Here is a 17,071-nt window from a genome sequence, read left to right on the forward strand (position 1 = left end):
TTAGAAACCAAAAACACTGGTGCAACTCCAAATATAAGTAACAAACATGTATGCTTCCACTGCTATAACAGCCCTAATCCCCTAATCTTACCAATTACTATTACCTAAACCCCTGCAAAAAAGATTCATACCCATATTACGCAAAAACATCTATTGCATGCACCTTCATCATTAGCCTCATCCCTACAATGTTTATATGCACAGACTAAGAAGTCATTATCTCAAACTGACATTGAATGACAATCCAGACTCGCAAACTCTCACTAAATTTCAAATTAGGCTACTTCTGTACAATATTTATCCCAGTAGCACTATTATTACTTGGTCTATTGTAGAATTCTCAATATGATCTATGAACTCAACTCTAACGTTAATCAACTTTTCAAATATTTACCTATTTTCCTCATCAAAATATTAATTCTGGTTACTGCCAACAACCTCTTTCAGCTCTATTGGATAAGAAAGCATAGGAATTACATCTTTCTTACTAATTGGCTGATGGTAAGAAGATGCTAATACAGCACCCCTCCAAGCAGTCCTGTACAACCGCATCAGCAATATTGGCTTTATTTTAGCTATAGCATCGTTCCTCCTGTCCCCCAACACATGAGAATTTCAACAAACCTTCTAGATCCTACCCCCAACTCTCTTCCATTGATCATCCTTCTCTTAGCAGCAACAGGAAAGTCAGCTCAATTTGGCCTCCATCTCTGACTTCCAACCGCCAGAGAAGGTCCAACCCCAACCTCAGCCCTACTCCACTTAGGCACTGTAGTTGTAGCAGAAGTTTTCCTGCTCATCCTCTTCTACCCTTTAATAGAAAATAATTTATCAATCCAAACATTTACATTATATCTGGGGGCTGTTACTACCTTATTCACAGCAATCTGTGCTCTTAACGCAAAATAACATCAAAAAAATTGTAGCATGTCCACTTCAAGTCAGCTAGGCCTTATAATAGTCACAACTGGCATTAATCAACCATAACTAGCATTCCTTCACATCTTCACCCGTGCCTTTTTTAAAGTTATATTATTTATATGTTCAGGGTCCACCATCCATAGCCTCAATGATGAGCAAGACATCTTGAAAATAGAGGGCTATTCAAGACTTTACCCCTCACATTCTCCTCCTTTATTATCGGCAGCCTCGCACTTAGGTATGCCTTTCCTCACAGGCTTTTACTCTGAAGAATTCATCATCGAAACTGCAAATGCATCACATACCAATGCCTGAGCCATTTTTATTACTTTTATTGCCACCTCCTTGACAGCTGTCTATAGTACCCATATTATTTTCTTCACTCTAATAGGAGAACCTCACTTCATGACTCTGATTACTATTAATGAAAATAACTTGTTCCTAATTGACTCATTAAGTGCCTAACTATCTGCAACATCTTCACTGGATTCCTCATCACCAACAGTATGATTCCTGCTTCATTCCCACAACCAACCAACCATGCCACTCCACCTGAAACTCACAGCTGTAGGTGTGATCATCTTAGGCTTCTCGCCAGCAATGGAGCTTAATTTTATAACTAATAACCTTAAAGTAAAATATCCATTACAGACATTCAGCTTCTCCAATATATTAGGATTTTATTCAGTAACAATTCACCGTACAAATCTCACCCCACTCAGGTCTATTCATAAGCCAAAATCTGGCCTCACTTCTACTAGACCTAATTTTACTAGAAACATTTATACCAAATACCACATACCACTACACAAACCCAAATTTCAACATCTATTACCATGTCTACTCAAAAAGGCCTAATTAAACTCTACTTTATCTCCTTTTTCATTCCATCCCTCTAACCCTACTCCTAGTTATCTAATCTATTACCCCGAGTAATTTCAATGGCAACATAAATAATAACAAATGATGATCAACCAGCAACTATTACTAATCAACACCCATAATGGTGGAAGGCAGCCACACGCACAGAATCTTCACACAATGACCCCGCCCTCTCACCCTCAAAATGCGTTCAACTGTCTATGATATTGAAATCAATTGCAATCCACACTCCATCCTGCTCAACTATTCACCAAACCAGCATCAACTCCATTATTAGTCCTAATAACAAAGCCCCTCAGATGCCAATACTTGACCCTCATGTTTCAGGATACTCCTCAGTAGCCATCCCTGTAGTAGAGCCAAAAACAACCATTATGCCACCCTAATAAATAAAGACAACCCCACAAAAGCCCCACTGAAATTCAGCACAATACCACAACCTAAAACACCACTAAAAATTAGCCCTAGACATCCGTAAATAGAGAAGGTTTCCAAGAGAAACCTACACACTCTATAACCAAAGGACACCTAATAAATATATAGTCTATGCCATTATTTCCATATGGACTATAACCATGACTAATAACATGAAAAATCATTGTTGTATTTCAACTGTAATAATGCTTATGACCAATACCTGCAAAACACACCCACTAATAAAAATTATTAACTATTTATTGATCTTCCCACACCATCTAACATTTCTACATGATGAAACTTCAGCTCACTTATTGGTGCCTGCCTAACCTCCAGATCGTTACAGGACTATTTTTGGCCAGGCACTACACGTCAGTCACCTCAGCCATCTTCTCTTCAGTCACTCAGGCCTGCTGAGATGTAAACTACAGCTGAATGATCTGCTGTTTTCATGCTAATGGTGCATCAATATTTTTCATCTGCCTCTTCTTACACATTAGCCAGGGCTTATACCAGGGATCATTTACACTTCTAGAAACCTGAAATATAGGCATTATCCTCCTACTCACAACTATGGCAACAGCATTCATAGGCTACGTGCTCCCATGTTGCCAGATATCATTTTGAGGCATTACAGTGATTACGAATCTACTATCAGTCATCCCATGTATTGGAACTGACCTTGTGCAATGAATCTGAGGTGGATTCTCAGTTGACAAAGCCACCTTTATGTGATTTTTCCCTTTCCATTTCAACTTATCCTTCATTATTATAGCTCTAAAAGCTTTTCACCTTTTATTCTTACATGAAACAGGATCCAATAATCAGGCATTTCATCAGACTCTGACAAAATTACCTTCCACCCCTATCATACAACCAAAGATACTTTAGGTTTAATTTTTCTCCTCCTCCTTCTAATAACTCTAGTACTATTTTCGCCTGACCTCCTGGGTGACCCAGATAACTACGTTTTAGCCAACCCCCTCAACACCCCCCCCCCCACATGAAGCCAGAGTGCTATTTTTTGTTTGTCTAGGCAACCTTATGATCCATCCCTAATAAACTAGGAGATGTACTGGCCCTTATATTTTTCATTATTAGTCTAGCATTTATTCCTGTACTTCACACGCCTACACAACAAAGTATAATATTCTGACCATTGAGTCAATGCATATTATGAATTTTAGTGACTGACTGACTTACCTCCATATGAGTTGGAGGACAGCCAGTCGAACACCTTTTCATCGCCATTGGGCAGACAGCATCTATTATGTACTTTTCTACCATCCTCACTCTTATACCACTCACTGGCCTAATTGAAAATAAACTACTGAAATGAAGATGCCCTTGTAGTATAATTTAATACTCTGATCTTGTAAACCAAAAATGGGGGATCCCCTCTCCAGGACAACATGGGAAAAGAGCATCCTGCTTCACTGTCAATACCCAAAGGATCCCGCCTCACCCAACACCCAAAGCTAAAACATTCCCTGAATTCTTTCTCAGCATATACTTCAACTACCATGTCAGTATTAATCAACTAGCACTATTATAATAGTCCTTTTATGTACTTTGTGCATTACTGCTAGTCCCGATGAATAATATATAGTACTATAATTGTTTATTCATGTATAGTACATTCATACATAATAATACATTAAAAATCTAGTCCATATGCATATAAGCAGGAATTAGCAATTTCTTAATCAATTGTCACATATCATCATCATTGATTTACAATAAGATCTGCCCCACATAGATATTGACCAATACTGTAAATTCTTAATATTGCATAGTACATATATTAGTTCATTGGACATAGCACATTTCAGTAAAGATGTCCCTCATCAACATAAATATTTCCTACCAATTTTTGGTCTCTTAATCTACCAACCTCTGAGAAATCATCATCCCATTTGGGAATGTTACCCTCCTCGCTCCAGGTCCATGGCATTTGGGGGTGACTATACTAAAACTGTACCTGGCATCTGGTTCTTACTTCAAGGCCATGAAATTAAGATTGCCTGCATGTTTCCCTTAAATAAGACATCTCAATGGACTAATGACTACCACCCTATTAACCAGTAATGGGAGCACTGTCATGCATTTGGTTTGCTTTAACTTTGGGGGTGCTGTGACTCAGCATGGCAGAAGCCTGATTCCTGTCAAATCCATTGTACCTGAAATTATATTGAATATTCCAGACTGACATAAGAATCATAAGGTGTTAATTAATTCATGGCTGAAGGACATAACAATTAATCAGTAGACACTCACGCATGCACATACAGTCAGTCACATATGCATGTACACTTATGCAGGCACGTACACTCACACATGCACGTACACTCACACATGCATGCTCTATTTCAAGAACTGTTTCCAATTAAATTCGCAAGTGCTCTCCCCATCTCTGACTTCATCATCAACCTAGGCAAACGTACCCTTGGCAAACCCCAAAAACAGGAGACTAAAACGTAACAAAGTCGGAGCCAGACATCATATTTTAGTCATGAACACCCCAACAGCTACCCCTTGATTGATGTTATTTTCTAAAAAATCTTCAGGCCCTCCTACCAAATAAATCTTCCATTATGTATAAATATATTAACTAAACTTTTGCCCTAATACTAATATAATACCTGGAGCATACCCCTCTGAAAGCGCTTTTCCGATATACCATACCCCTAAATCAACCATACTCTATGAATAACCCTCTCAGCCAAACTTCTGCCAATTCAACTTTAAAAACCCTGAATTTCCAGAGCTGTAAACAACTATTTACATTTCTTTCTTTCTTTCTCACATTTTAATTTTTCACTTAAGTATTCTATGCAGTTAATGTATAGACCATTAACTTGCTTAACCATTCAAAGCAAGACACTGAAAATGTCTAGATGGGTCCACACAACCACATAAACAGATAGGTTTGGTCCTAGCCTTTTTATTAGCTCTTAGTAAGATTACCCATGCAAGCATCCCTTCCCGTAATACCAATATGATGCCACAACCATAGACCAAAGAGCCTTAAGGTCACTATGTGATGCTTTAATCCTGAAAAGCTGTCCCTACGTTTAATCTTGTGGCAAATTTTGCTGGAAATTTAAGAAAACCTAATCAATTGTTACCTTGAATCAATATCTATTAACTGAATCTTTTAATAGATACTATATGAGTACCTAGCTAGAGTATCATCTTTAATATCTGCTGCATACTGGAGAAAATGGCTTAAGACACAGATCGAAATGGAGCATTCTATAATGTCCATTCTTCCCCAGATTACTAGACTAGTATTAGAGCTTGCCTGTGCAGAGACCCCAACTACTGTATGAAACATTATATCCTATTTCATAAACCCATTTGCTATCTAAGAGTTGAGGAAAATAGGGCAGGGCATGGTGGCTCACGCCTGTAATCCCAGCACTTTGGGAGGCCGAGGCTGGTGGATCACGAGGTCAAGAGATCGAGACCATCCCGGTCAACATGGTGAAACCCCGTCTCTACTAAAAATACAGAAAATTAGCTGGGCATGGTGGTGCGTGCCTGTAATCCCAGCTACTCAGGAGGCTGAGGCAGCAGAATTGCCTGAACCCAGGAGGCGGAGGTTGCGGTGAGCCGAGATCGCGCCATTGCACTCCAGCCTGGGTAACAAGAGTGAAACTCCATCTCAAAAAAACAAACAAAAAAAAAGAGTTGAGGAAAATAACAAATAATCAAATAACATGTAAAAGGTAAATATAAAGCAAGCACTCACTCATTGTTACTGAAGAAAACTAAATTTTTGGACTGAAGAATTGAGACCTTTGACAACATAAATTGTAAATTGTTTAAGCTAGTACTAGCTCTCAAAATTATTTGCTGTTATTTTTTAGAAAGCAGTGTTTCCTTTTTTCTCCATATAAAAATTTAAGTATCAAATTATAGAAATATGTTTTTTACTTAGTCATATGCTTATGTGTTTTTTGTTGTTTGTTTTTTTGAGACGAAGTCTCGCTCTTGTCCCCAGGCTGGACTGCAATGGTGTGATCTTGGCTCACTGCAACCCCTGCCTCCTGGGTTCAAGTGATTCTCCTGCCTCCTGGGTTCAAGCAATTCTCCTGCCTCAGCCTCCTGAGTAGCTTGGAATGCAGGCACCTGCCACCATGTCCAGCTAATTTTTGTATTTTTAGTTGAGATGGGGTGGCACCACGTAGGCCAGGCTGGTCTTGAACTCCTGACATCAGGTGATCTGCCCACCTCAGCCTCTGAAAGTGCTGGGATTATAGGCATGAGCCACCATGCCCAGCCTGCTGATGTGTTTTTTAACTATTATTTTTGTTTTTAAAGTATAATTAGGAGATGAAAAGGTCCGGGAAGAAATGATGGAAGAAGATACCAACATAGTCTCCATTTTCTAACTGTAGAAGAAATTATAAACAGAAATGGGTAGAGTTTTGATAGCTTCGAGAGCAGTAATATTATTTTATTTATTATATGGTGTTACATAACATAGAATTAAAGTGGAATTTTGTGGCACTGTTGTGTTCTGAAGTCATCGTTGGGTGTTATTGGGCATAAATATATTCCTTAAAGTGGTGGTGTGATTTTCCTGGAAAGAATTTTTATCTTGGGCCATAGTTACCATCATTGTGGAAAGGCTGATGATCAGTACAAAAATAAGGACAGTTGAGGTAGGGTTTAAACTAAATAGAAGCAGCTGCTTGCAGTGGCTTATTCCTGTAATCCCAGCATTTTGGGAGGTCCAGGCGGGAAGATTGCTTAAGGCCAAGAGTTCAAGACCAGCCTGGGGAAAGAAGTGAGACCTTGTCTCTACAAAAAGTTAAATAAATAATTAAAGAAAATGAAAACTGGGTGTGGTGACATATATCTGTAGTCCCAGCTACTTAGAAGGCTGAGGCAAGGGGATCACTTGAGCCCAGGATTTTGAGGTTACAGTGAACTATGACCATACCACTGTACTCTAGTCTAGGTGACCTAGTAATATCTGTCATTTAAAAAGTAATCAAGTAAAAGAAAGGTAAAATCTTTTTCTAGAATCTCACTTTCCAAATGGGATCTAAGGTATATGAAGGTACCGATACATTATTTTTCAATAGGAGGGGACACCTCTGCAATATATGGCACATTAACAGAATAAAGAGGTCAGTTTTAAGTTAAAACTGACCTTTTGAGAAATAGTATAGCCACGGAGAGATCCAAGATGGCTGATGATTAGCAGCTCGGGCACGTACCTCCCAGTGAAAGCGCAAAGAACGAGAGGACGCCACACTTTCAGACGAATATTAGTTGCTCATGGACCAGGAGATTCCCAGTGGAGGAGCACCACGGGTTGCCAGGGCGACTCTTGTGGCCGGCGTGGCGGTTTTGCTGGTGCCTTAGCACGCCAGTTCTTGGTGCAGAGTCCGGAGATTCCCGGGCAGAAAAGCACCATCAATCTTAACACCGCTGTTTTGGCCGGCTCAGTGGATTGCTCAGATTTCGGCACAGGGAATCAACAAGTTGGACGTCAGAGACCCAGTTAGAAAGTCAGTAATTATAAAGACGACAGACGGACAAATATATAATGAAGGGAAGAAACCAGCGTAAAAAGGTAGAGAATACTCAAAATCAGAATGCCTCTCCCTCTACAGGGGATTGCAATTCCTCATCAGTAACGGAACAAGGCTTAATAGATTACACGGGTGTTCCAATAACAGAAGCAGGTTTCCAAACGTGGGTGATAAGAAACTTCTGTGAATTAAAAGAACTTCTTCTAACCCAATGCAAAGAAACTAAGAACCTTGAAAAAAGGTTTGACGAAATGTTAACGAGAATGGACAATTTAGAGAAGAATATAAGTGAATTGATGGAGCTGAAAAACACAACACGAGAACTTCGCGAAGCATGCACAAGTTTAAACAGTCGAATTGATCAAGCAGAAGGAAGGATATCAGAAGTTGAGGGCCAGCTCAGTGAAATGAAACGAGAAGACAAGAATGCAGAAAAAAGGATGAAAAGGAATGAGCAAAGTCTCCAGGAAATATGGGACTATGTGAAAAGACCTAATTTACGTTTGATAGGTGTACCTGAATGTGATGAAGAGAATGAATCCAAGTTGGAAAATACTCTTCAGGATATCATTCAGGAAAATTTTCCCAACCTGGCAAGGCAGGGTAATATTCAACTCCAGGTAATACAGAGAACACCACAAAGATATTCTTCAAGAAGACCAACCCCAAGGCACATAATCGCCAGATTTATTAGGGTTGAAATGAAGGAGAAAATACTAAGGGCAGCCAGAGAGAAAGGTCAGGTTACCCATAAAGGGAAACCTATCAGACTTACAGCAGATCTCTCAGCAGAAACCCTACAAGCCAGAAAAGAGTGGGGACCAATATTTAACATCCTTAAAGAAAAGAACTTTCAACCCAGAATTTCCTATCCAGCCAAACTAAGCTTTATGAGCGAAGGAAAAATTAAATCTTTTGTGAACAAACAAGTACTTAGAGAGTTCACCACCACCAGGCCTGCTTTACAAGAGCTTCTGAAAGAAGCACTATACATATAAAGGAACAACCAATATCAGCCTTTCCAAAAATATATCAAAAAGCAAAGAACTTTAACACAATAAAAAATTTACATCAACTAATGGGCAAAACAGCCAGCTAGCATCAAACGCCGGTATTAAACTTATATATATTTTAATTGGATAAAAAGCCAAAACCCATCGGTATGCTGCATCCGGGCCCATCTTACATGCAACAATACACAAAGACTCAGAGAGAAGGAGGAAGATTTACCAATCAAACAGAGAGTGAAAATAAACTAATAAAAAGCAGGAGATGCAATTCTCACCTCTGATAAAGTAGACTTTAAAGCAACAAAGATCAAAAGAGGCGAGGAATGACATTACATAATGGCAAAAGGATCAATGCAACAAGAAGAGCTAACGATTCTATAGATTAACGAGATAGAAAATTAACAAGGATATTCAGAACTTGAACTCGGACCCGGAACAAGTAAACTTAATAAACATTTATAGAACTCTCCACTTCAAATACACAAAACATACATTACCACCTCACACCTATTCCAAAGGTGACTATATAATTGGAAGTAAATCACTCCTCAGTAATCACATAGCATTTCATAGGTTTAAATTAAATATTGGTTGGCTGTTTGTTTGTTATCTTCTTCCCTTATTCCTTCCTGACTACATCATTAAGTATAATTATCAGTATAAAAGAGGTTTTCAATACCCATTACTAAATTGCATTCTAGCCTGGGCAAGAAAGCAATACTTCCATTCTCTCTCCCTCTTTCTTTTCCTTCTCCCTCCTCCCCATTCTCTCTCTCTCTTTCTCTTCCTTTTTCCTCCTTCCTATTCTCTCTCTCTCTTTCTCTTTAAAAAAAAAAAAAAAAAAGATTAAAAAAAAAAAAAGAGAAATAGTATAGCCACATATTTACTTTCTTTGTTGTATTTGCATGCTTTTTATAGAAAGTATCTTGTTCTCCGCAGTCATTGTAGTGATTGAAGGGAAAGATATGTAACTGTGTTTGGAAAAACAAAATAAATTTTAAAAATTAGAAATCAGGATTTTGTCAGATGTTTAAACTCCTCAAGAAGTATCTATACAAGAATCCCAAAAATTGTCAGAGAAGGAGAAAAAACTCAACTCCTTGTATACAGCAGCAAAGTGGCCATTGAAATTCAGTTTATTTATGGAAATATAATTTTTCAGCTTGATGAAATGAGGTCATATATTATATAAAATTGTGAGGAGATAAATTAATGTCATAGAATCTATGTTTTATGAAAATAAATTTAATCACAAGAGAAAATAAATTTACAGCCAAAAATCTTGTGATGAAAAGGTCTGTAAAAAGATTAAAATTAACCAGAGATTTTGTAGGAAGGGATTAGCAAATTTATTTTTCACTACTCTACATCTACAAAATGACAAAATATGCCTTAGATTTAGAATCAAGGTCCATTTTTGCTGATAAATGCCATTGTCCAAATAATAATTCTGTTTGCCTCTTTTACTGTAATAGGTCCTACAGTTTCGTTTTCATTTTGAGTGTAACTACCTCGATCAATCCACATTCCCTGTGATGCTTGACTTCTGAATGCCTCCCACTGGCACAGACTTTTCTGATCATCTGTTAGGTTTTTAGTCCCTTCTAATGCTTCTGCTTGGCTCCCTTACTTCTTTGGCAATCCTTAATGCTTGTGACATTTCAACTGGTTGCTGTCAATTAGAAAAATACAAGCAGGGCAAGAACCCTTCTGAAGATAACTCTTCATTCATTTTAATTTAATATTTGCACCCTGCTCACTCTCTCTCTCACACAAACACCCCTCCACACACACACACACACACACACACACACACTTACTTTTAAGCTTTCTGTTTATGCATAATTTACATTGAACTTCCCAGGCAGTAAAACATGGCTGATCATTTGACCAGTTCTTAAAATAATTCCATTGGGATTATCTACCAGGCCATTTTAAGCACTCATTTAGAAAACAGGCATAGGGAAACTCATTTGTAATAAATTCCAATTATTGTAGAGTAGTCTATAGTCCAAATATTCTTGAACTCTGAAATGCTAAGCATCATTAAATTTACCTCTTTTAGCAGCTAAACATCAGTGGAGTTATCTGCTGAGTCACTAAAATAAAGTATTCTTTTTTAAAGAGATGAAATGTTGATGTGCTTTCAAAGTTTCCTGTAATGAAAGCTGATTCTTAAACTTTGTGTCTAATTTGTTTCTGCTGATACATATGAGCTCCAGGCCCCTATATGGCCTTTAGAGTTTGCTCAGTAACACACTTCAGAATTTACTACCAACTTAATAGCATTTTTAATTTAGTGAAGCAAAATGGTAATGTAATAGTGTCCCTAAAGAAAAAACAGTGTCATTATTTTGTGGGTGTTAAATTCCTCTAATGAAATCAATTCCAATTTATCCTCCTTTTGTTATAATATACAACTTTCTTTAAAGTACAAATATTCAGCTGCCTGTAGTAATGGCATTGCATGCTTCCACTCAGTGTCCCTGCTAATGAGATTGATGACTGAGAACTAAAGCCAAGATTGGAGGGGTTGTGTGTAGGCTAAGCATATTTGCTTTGAATACAGAAAACATTGCCAAAGAGATCTTCTCTTTTTGCTTTGAAGAATGCAGGAAAACCTTCTTTTCTACAATGAATGCAAATAACAGAAAACCAGGAACTGGGGAGAGAGCTGGTATTACTGAAAACCAAGGTAATGGCAGAACTGTGCTCATGTGTCCCACCATTCACTTTTTTTAGAGATGCTGCAACTGTTTTTGATGGGTCGTTGGTGTTTACTCTGAAAAGAAAATAAAGTCTAATGTTTTCTGTGACTAAAAGCATCATAAACTGGATTGAATGTGCTTAACAGCTACATATTCAGTCATTTGCAATGTGTTTGGGTACCAGGCATAGGAATATAATGAGGGCCCTGTGCCATTGGACTAAGCAAGTTATGGATATTAAGGAAATTTCCACTTACCTAGTAATTACATAATATCCAAATTATGAGGCTAGGTAAATTATTTCTCTAAATTTGCCTAAAAGGCAAAGCACAAGATGAAAGATTCTGGCTTTGTACTATCTGACACACAAAAAAACATGGTTAAAATATTTTATTTCCCTTATAACATGTTGCCTAGACAAGTTGGCAAACAGAAACAAGATTGTTCTCTGCAAAATTGTCAAAGAATGAAACCTGTGTTTTAATTACCTAGCTCTTACCTAAACAGCGGTGATGATCCCATGCCACATGACCTGTGCTCAGTGACCTTAAACTTGCCTTCTTGCTACTGAGGGTAGTTTCAGGTCACAAGGTCGCAATGCATAAGCTTTTTTTCTCCCAGTTCTCATGTACTTATTTCAAGGAAAGTTTTGCTTGCAATTATTTTAGTAGATTTGAGTGCTTTAAAACATGCATATGGAAGCTCTAAACTCTTCCTATACAATATGTTTGAAGAGAGGAGAAAATTCCAATGTTGCTGCTTTGTTCTCAGCACTTGTCACCCCATTCTGCCCTTTTTACTAATGAGTATATGGTTGAAAAAGCATTTGGTGCTTCTTTTTTTCAGAAACATGTCAATCTAAGAGCCGAAAAAGAGTCCCATATGCCCTAGAATGCCCTGGTCGTGATGTTAGCTTGTTGAAATCAATCTCATCAGTGGTTTACAATCAACCAATTGCAAATAGTTAAAGATTAAATGCATAAAAGTTTTCCTCTGAATTAGCACATTATGTTTTATGCACCTGTCTGATGTCACACGAAATATTCTTTCATGGCAACATAAAATAATTGCCAATCATAAGTTAATCCTGTAATAGCAAGTACTTGCTCTGTGCAAGGATGTATACTGATCATCCCAAACACATATCGGGCCACTTTGTCAAGGACCTTAAAATATAGCAGAGTTGTGAAATGAATAGGTACAAATTGTGCTGAATACCGTGAAAGAAGTATATGACTACTGATTGTGATGAACATTCTGAAAGAAACTCCATGGGAACATGAAAAAAATTTTAAAGAAGACTTAATATGGATTTAGGAAAGGAAATGAAGACCTATGCAATGGCAGCATTTAAGTAGACAGAGACAGGGTATAGTGTTCAAACCAGAAGTCATAATCTAACTTTAAAAAATTATAGTGACCACTATGTAGAAGATAAATTGAGGTGGTTGGGTAAGTTCAGATGGAGACACAAATGTTAATGAGACATGCACGTAAGAAGACACTGTAATATTTGAAGCACAGGATTATGAAGGCCTGAATTAAGGTGTGGCAACAGAGGAGCAGAACGGAGGTAGACCAGATTTATGATATGAATGTAGAGTCATTGATATTTTGTAATGCGTTGGGAATACGGAAATGTTGATTTCAAGTTCTGGCTTAAATAACTACATGTTTGTAGGTATTCTTTGCCAAAATATGGAATCACAGGCAGACATTTCATGAGTTAAGGAATACCCAGGGTTAAGTTCTTAAGCTTGAGATGCTTATGAGATATTTGAGAGGAGAGGTAAAAAGGAATTTGGGAGGGGATCCTTGACTAAATTCTCTAAATAATGAATATGTATGATCTGTATGAGCAGTCCTAATACAGACCAAAAGACAAATGTAAATACATTATTTCTTGTGGAAATACGCCTTTAGCTATTTTCAAATGCAACTTCTCCGCTCATTAATTTTTGTTATGATTATTGCTTGGTAATGTTGTCAGTGTTTTTAAAGAGTTTTACAGCAAATGTAATTACATGTTACATTTTCTATCTTCTCATTTTGGAGAATGATCTTTCTACTGCACTTTTATAAATTATAGGTTAACAGAAATGTAAAATATGGAATCCAAGCAATTTCCCCTTATGATTTTGTGTCTATTGTTCTATTAATTGAATGTATGGGTACAAAGGGAAATTTATAGATTAAGTTGAATTTAGTGCTTTTGGAGACAATTTTATCTACTTTTAAATTATTGAGAAATTTTCATAACAGTTTAAGCAACACTTTATTCACAGTATCTTGACATTAATTTCTGATCATTACTTTTGTTTGGAATTGCATGAACCTTGTTAATGTAGAATCTCTAATATAATCTATCTAGGCAAATTTTTTCAATTATTGTTTCAGGACTATTCTATACTCTAGGACATTTGTATTTCATGTTTTAAATATCTGGCTCATTTTCCTTGAAATTTCTTCTACCATTTCTTTTTAAAAGTATGTTCTTATGGTCTCAAAATATTCTCCAAGTAATCTTCTATATTGCTAACCAGGGTTTCTATTTTAAGATTTTTCAATTTTCTAAGTGAGGTTTTATTTGGACTACTATTTTTTTTTATTTCACTGATTCTTATTCATAATATTTTTAATAGTGCATATTTTATGTAGGTGTTTTTGAGAAATTTGCCTCTGTTTCATAAAGAAAATACTTTCAAAAGAATTACTTCTGAGCCCTAAAAGCTTGAAATGTCTTCTAATGTAAGGAATATTGTTTCATTATTATAAAATTATTTTTCCACTCAATTTATCCTCCTATTTCATTATTGTCAGGTATGCATTTAGATGCTGACTTTGCATTCTCCATTCAGTTTTCTCTCTTTTTCAGAAAAAATACTGTCCATTTCTTAATCTGGGTCCCATGACAAGGTTGCTGACAGAAAAGGAACTACCTCCGGCTTGGGTGCCCCGGATTCATAGATGGACAAAGTAAGGAATGTAAATTGGGTTCTAGAGCAATCTGTTGGGGAGTTAGTGCCCTAAGCTATAGTCAGTTCCCTAAATTTTAGTTAGCTCCCTAAGTTTTAGAGATCAGGAAAAACTAAGATAAAATCTTTTGGTATTGAAGACAGTTAAATGGGCTCTATTACATCTAAAGAGCTAAGATAAAAGAGAGGGTGAAACACAGAACCCCACTTGATAAAAGCAAAAGGAAAATGTGTGTTGTGTTTGTCTGTATTGTTTTTTGGCACTTGAAATACACGCATGCTTCAGCCTCTCTGCATCTGCCTATTTCAACTTGGTTTACTTTTATCTTCAGTAGGATTTGTCTAAGAACACATACAGATGTGTGTTGAATTACTGCTTTATTTTTATTCTATGACCTAAGGATAATTTTAAATGTCTTTCAACCTATTTTTTCTTATTTGCAATATGAAAATAATGACTCTAATTTTCATCGTAGACTTAAGGAGAGATTTCAATGGAATATTTACAAAAATTATTTAGGTTAGTTGGCTCAATAAATACTTTATTAATGTAATTATTATTAACTGTATAACAATAATAGTGATACTACTTTAAAATCTATTCTAAAAAATGGGCTATTTTAATAAATTTATCAAAATGTCAGATGTTAAGTTTATGTTAAACTTGATTAAATACATTTTTATGGTTATAATTAATAGTACCAATTCATATGTAAATTCAAAATTCAAGTTATAAATTATATATGAACATATATAAATATAATAATAATTACATAAAAATATTCATATGGTAATATAATTATTATATTAAAATATTATATTATTAATATTTCTAGTATGGAAAGGACAAGAAGAAAATCCACCATGGCATTAAAAAGGCAATCATTGTATTATGAGAATACAAATAATTTGTTCTTGTTCTATTTTTTAGTGCTTCAAAATTTTATTTGATAATAATAATAAACATTTTAATTCAGGTGAAAGTAAAAAAGAAGGTCTTGGAGAATTTATTCACTTTTCTATTTTTCTATATATTTCAGAATATCTTGATGTAATAATGTATGCAAGCAAAATATTCTGTTTTCAGAAATAAATCTAGTTAATATTACTCAGTTTTAGGCAGCCATCAAGCAAAGTCTCTGGGGTGCATGTGTTACAGAGAGAAAGATAGAGTATACATACATTACTTCTTTTTCCTTTTTAAACATAGTTTGGTATTGCTATTGACACAAAGTTGTATTCTGGTCAGTTTCAGGATAAAGTCATTTACATATTAATGCTAACAAACATAAATCAAATATTTCTCCTGCTTGATTATATCTTTTTCTATAAATACAACCTAGAGTTATTTTCCATAATATTCAGTTATATGATTTACACCTTGTGAGTTTACTTGAAATATATTCAAAACATGTATTCATTAATATACTGACAACTAATTATTTGCAAATCCAAAACTGGCAACCTATGTCAAATGGCTTATGTATTCAAATGATTCTAAACTCTGGAGAGGTCCTAAAAGGTCAAACTACTTCTGAAACTAGACAGACTATAATTTCCTTAGGGTGGCATAGCATATAATGAATATCTCTCAATCAAAACCCACGCTGCCTGTTGTGGCTTTAGATTTTATTGCCTTCTATATAACACTACCTTTCATATTCCTAGAGCATACAATTTAAGAAAGAAGAGGGAGTCCCTCAAACAGTCATGCAAGATGAAGGCTAGAACTGAGATTAATAGATTTTTGCATATATTCAATACACATTTTTTAATACTATATTTCAGGGATAATTTTGAGCTCTGTGGACACAGATAAAAATACAAGACTCTATCTTGGAAGAGATAACATGTTTATTGGAAGATACACATGCAAATAGGTGATTAAAGCAAAGCTCCATACTTGTTTTAAAAAAGGTATAAGCAAAATTTTGTGAGACTACAGAATAAGAAAAGTTCAACATAGTTATCACAGAAAAGAAAACTTTTAAGGTGAATCTTCTAAAAACTTCACAGAGATGATATAAGATTGTGCTAAAGAGAGAAAGTGTGAGGCAATTTAGGCAAAAATAGTCAAAGTCCGAGAACCTTGGAAGACCATGAAACATATGGGAAATAATTAGCAATTAAATGTACCTAGACCCACTTGGAATCATCATGCATAATATTCACATAATTAGGGACCTATTATCCAGAGCGTTGGATGCCACTTTGATGGATATAGAATACCTAGCAAGGTTTTCTTTTTCTTTCTTTCTTTTTTAATTGTATTAGGACTCTGGGGTACATGTGCACATCCTGCATCCTGCATGATTGTTGCATAGATATATACATGCCATGGTGGTTTGCTGTCTCCATTCCTGCTCCCCACCGCTCTCCCCCAGTTGCCTACATCAGGCATTTCTCCCAGGGTTATCTCTCCCCATCCTCCCCACCACCCCCTTGCTGTCCCTCCCCTCCACCCCCGACCTCACCCTGTGAGTATTGTTCCCTTCCCTGTGCCCAAGTGTTCTCATTGTTCAACACCCACCTATGAGGGAAAACATTTGGTGTTTGGTTTTCTGTTCTTGTTTCAGTTTGCTGAGAATGATAGTTTCTAGATTCATCCA

At 36.3% G+C, this 17,071-nt stretch overlaps 1 long non-coding RNA gene across 1 annotated transcript; it reads left to right on the forward strand.

The window, feature by feature from the left end:
• The first annotated feature begins 11,328 nt into the window (after positions 1-11,328).
• Positions 11,329-14,463, forward strand: LOC105717191 (uncharacterized). The gene is made up of 2 exons (XR_001107467.2): positions 11,329-11,474; positions 14,363-14,463. It is a non-coding gene; the product is annotated as an uncharacterized LOC105717191 (long non-coding RNA).
• Positions 14,464-17,071: the final 2,608 nt, after the last annotated feature.

This window comes from Aotus nancymaae, unplaced genomic scaffold (assembly GCF_030222135.1).
Source record: "Aotus nancymaae isolate 86718 unplaced genomic scaffold, 86718_ANA_hifiasm-v0.15.2.pri h1tg000017l, whole genome shotgun sequence".
NCBI lineage: Eukaryota > Metazoa > Chordata > Mammalia > Primates > Aotidae > Aotus > Aotus nancymaae.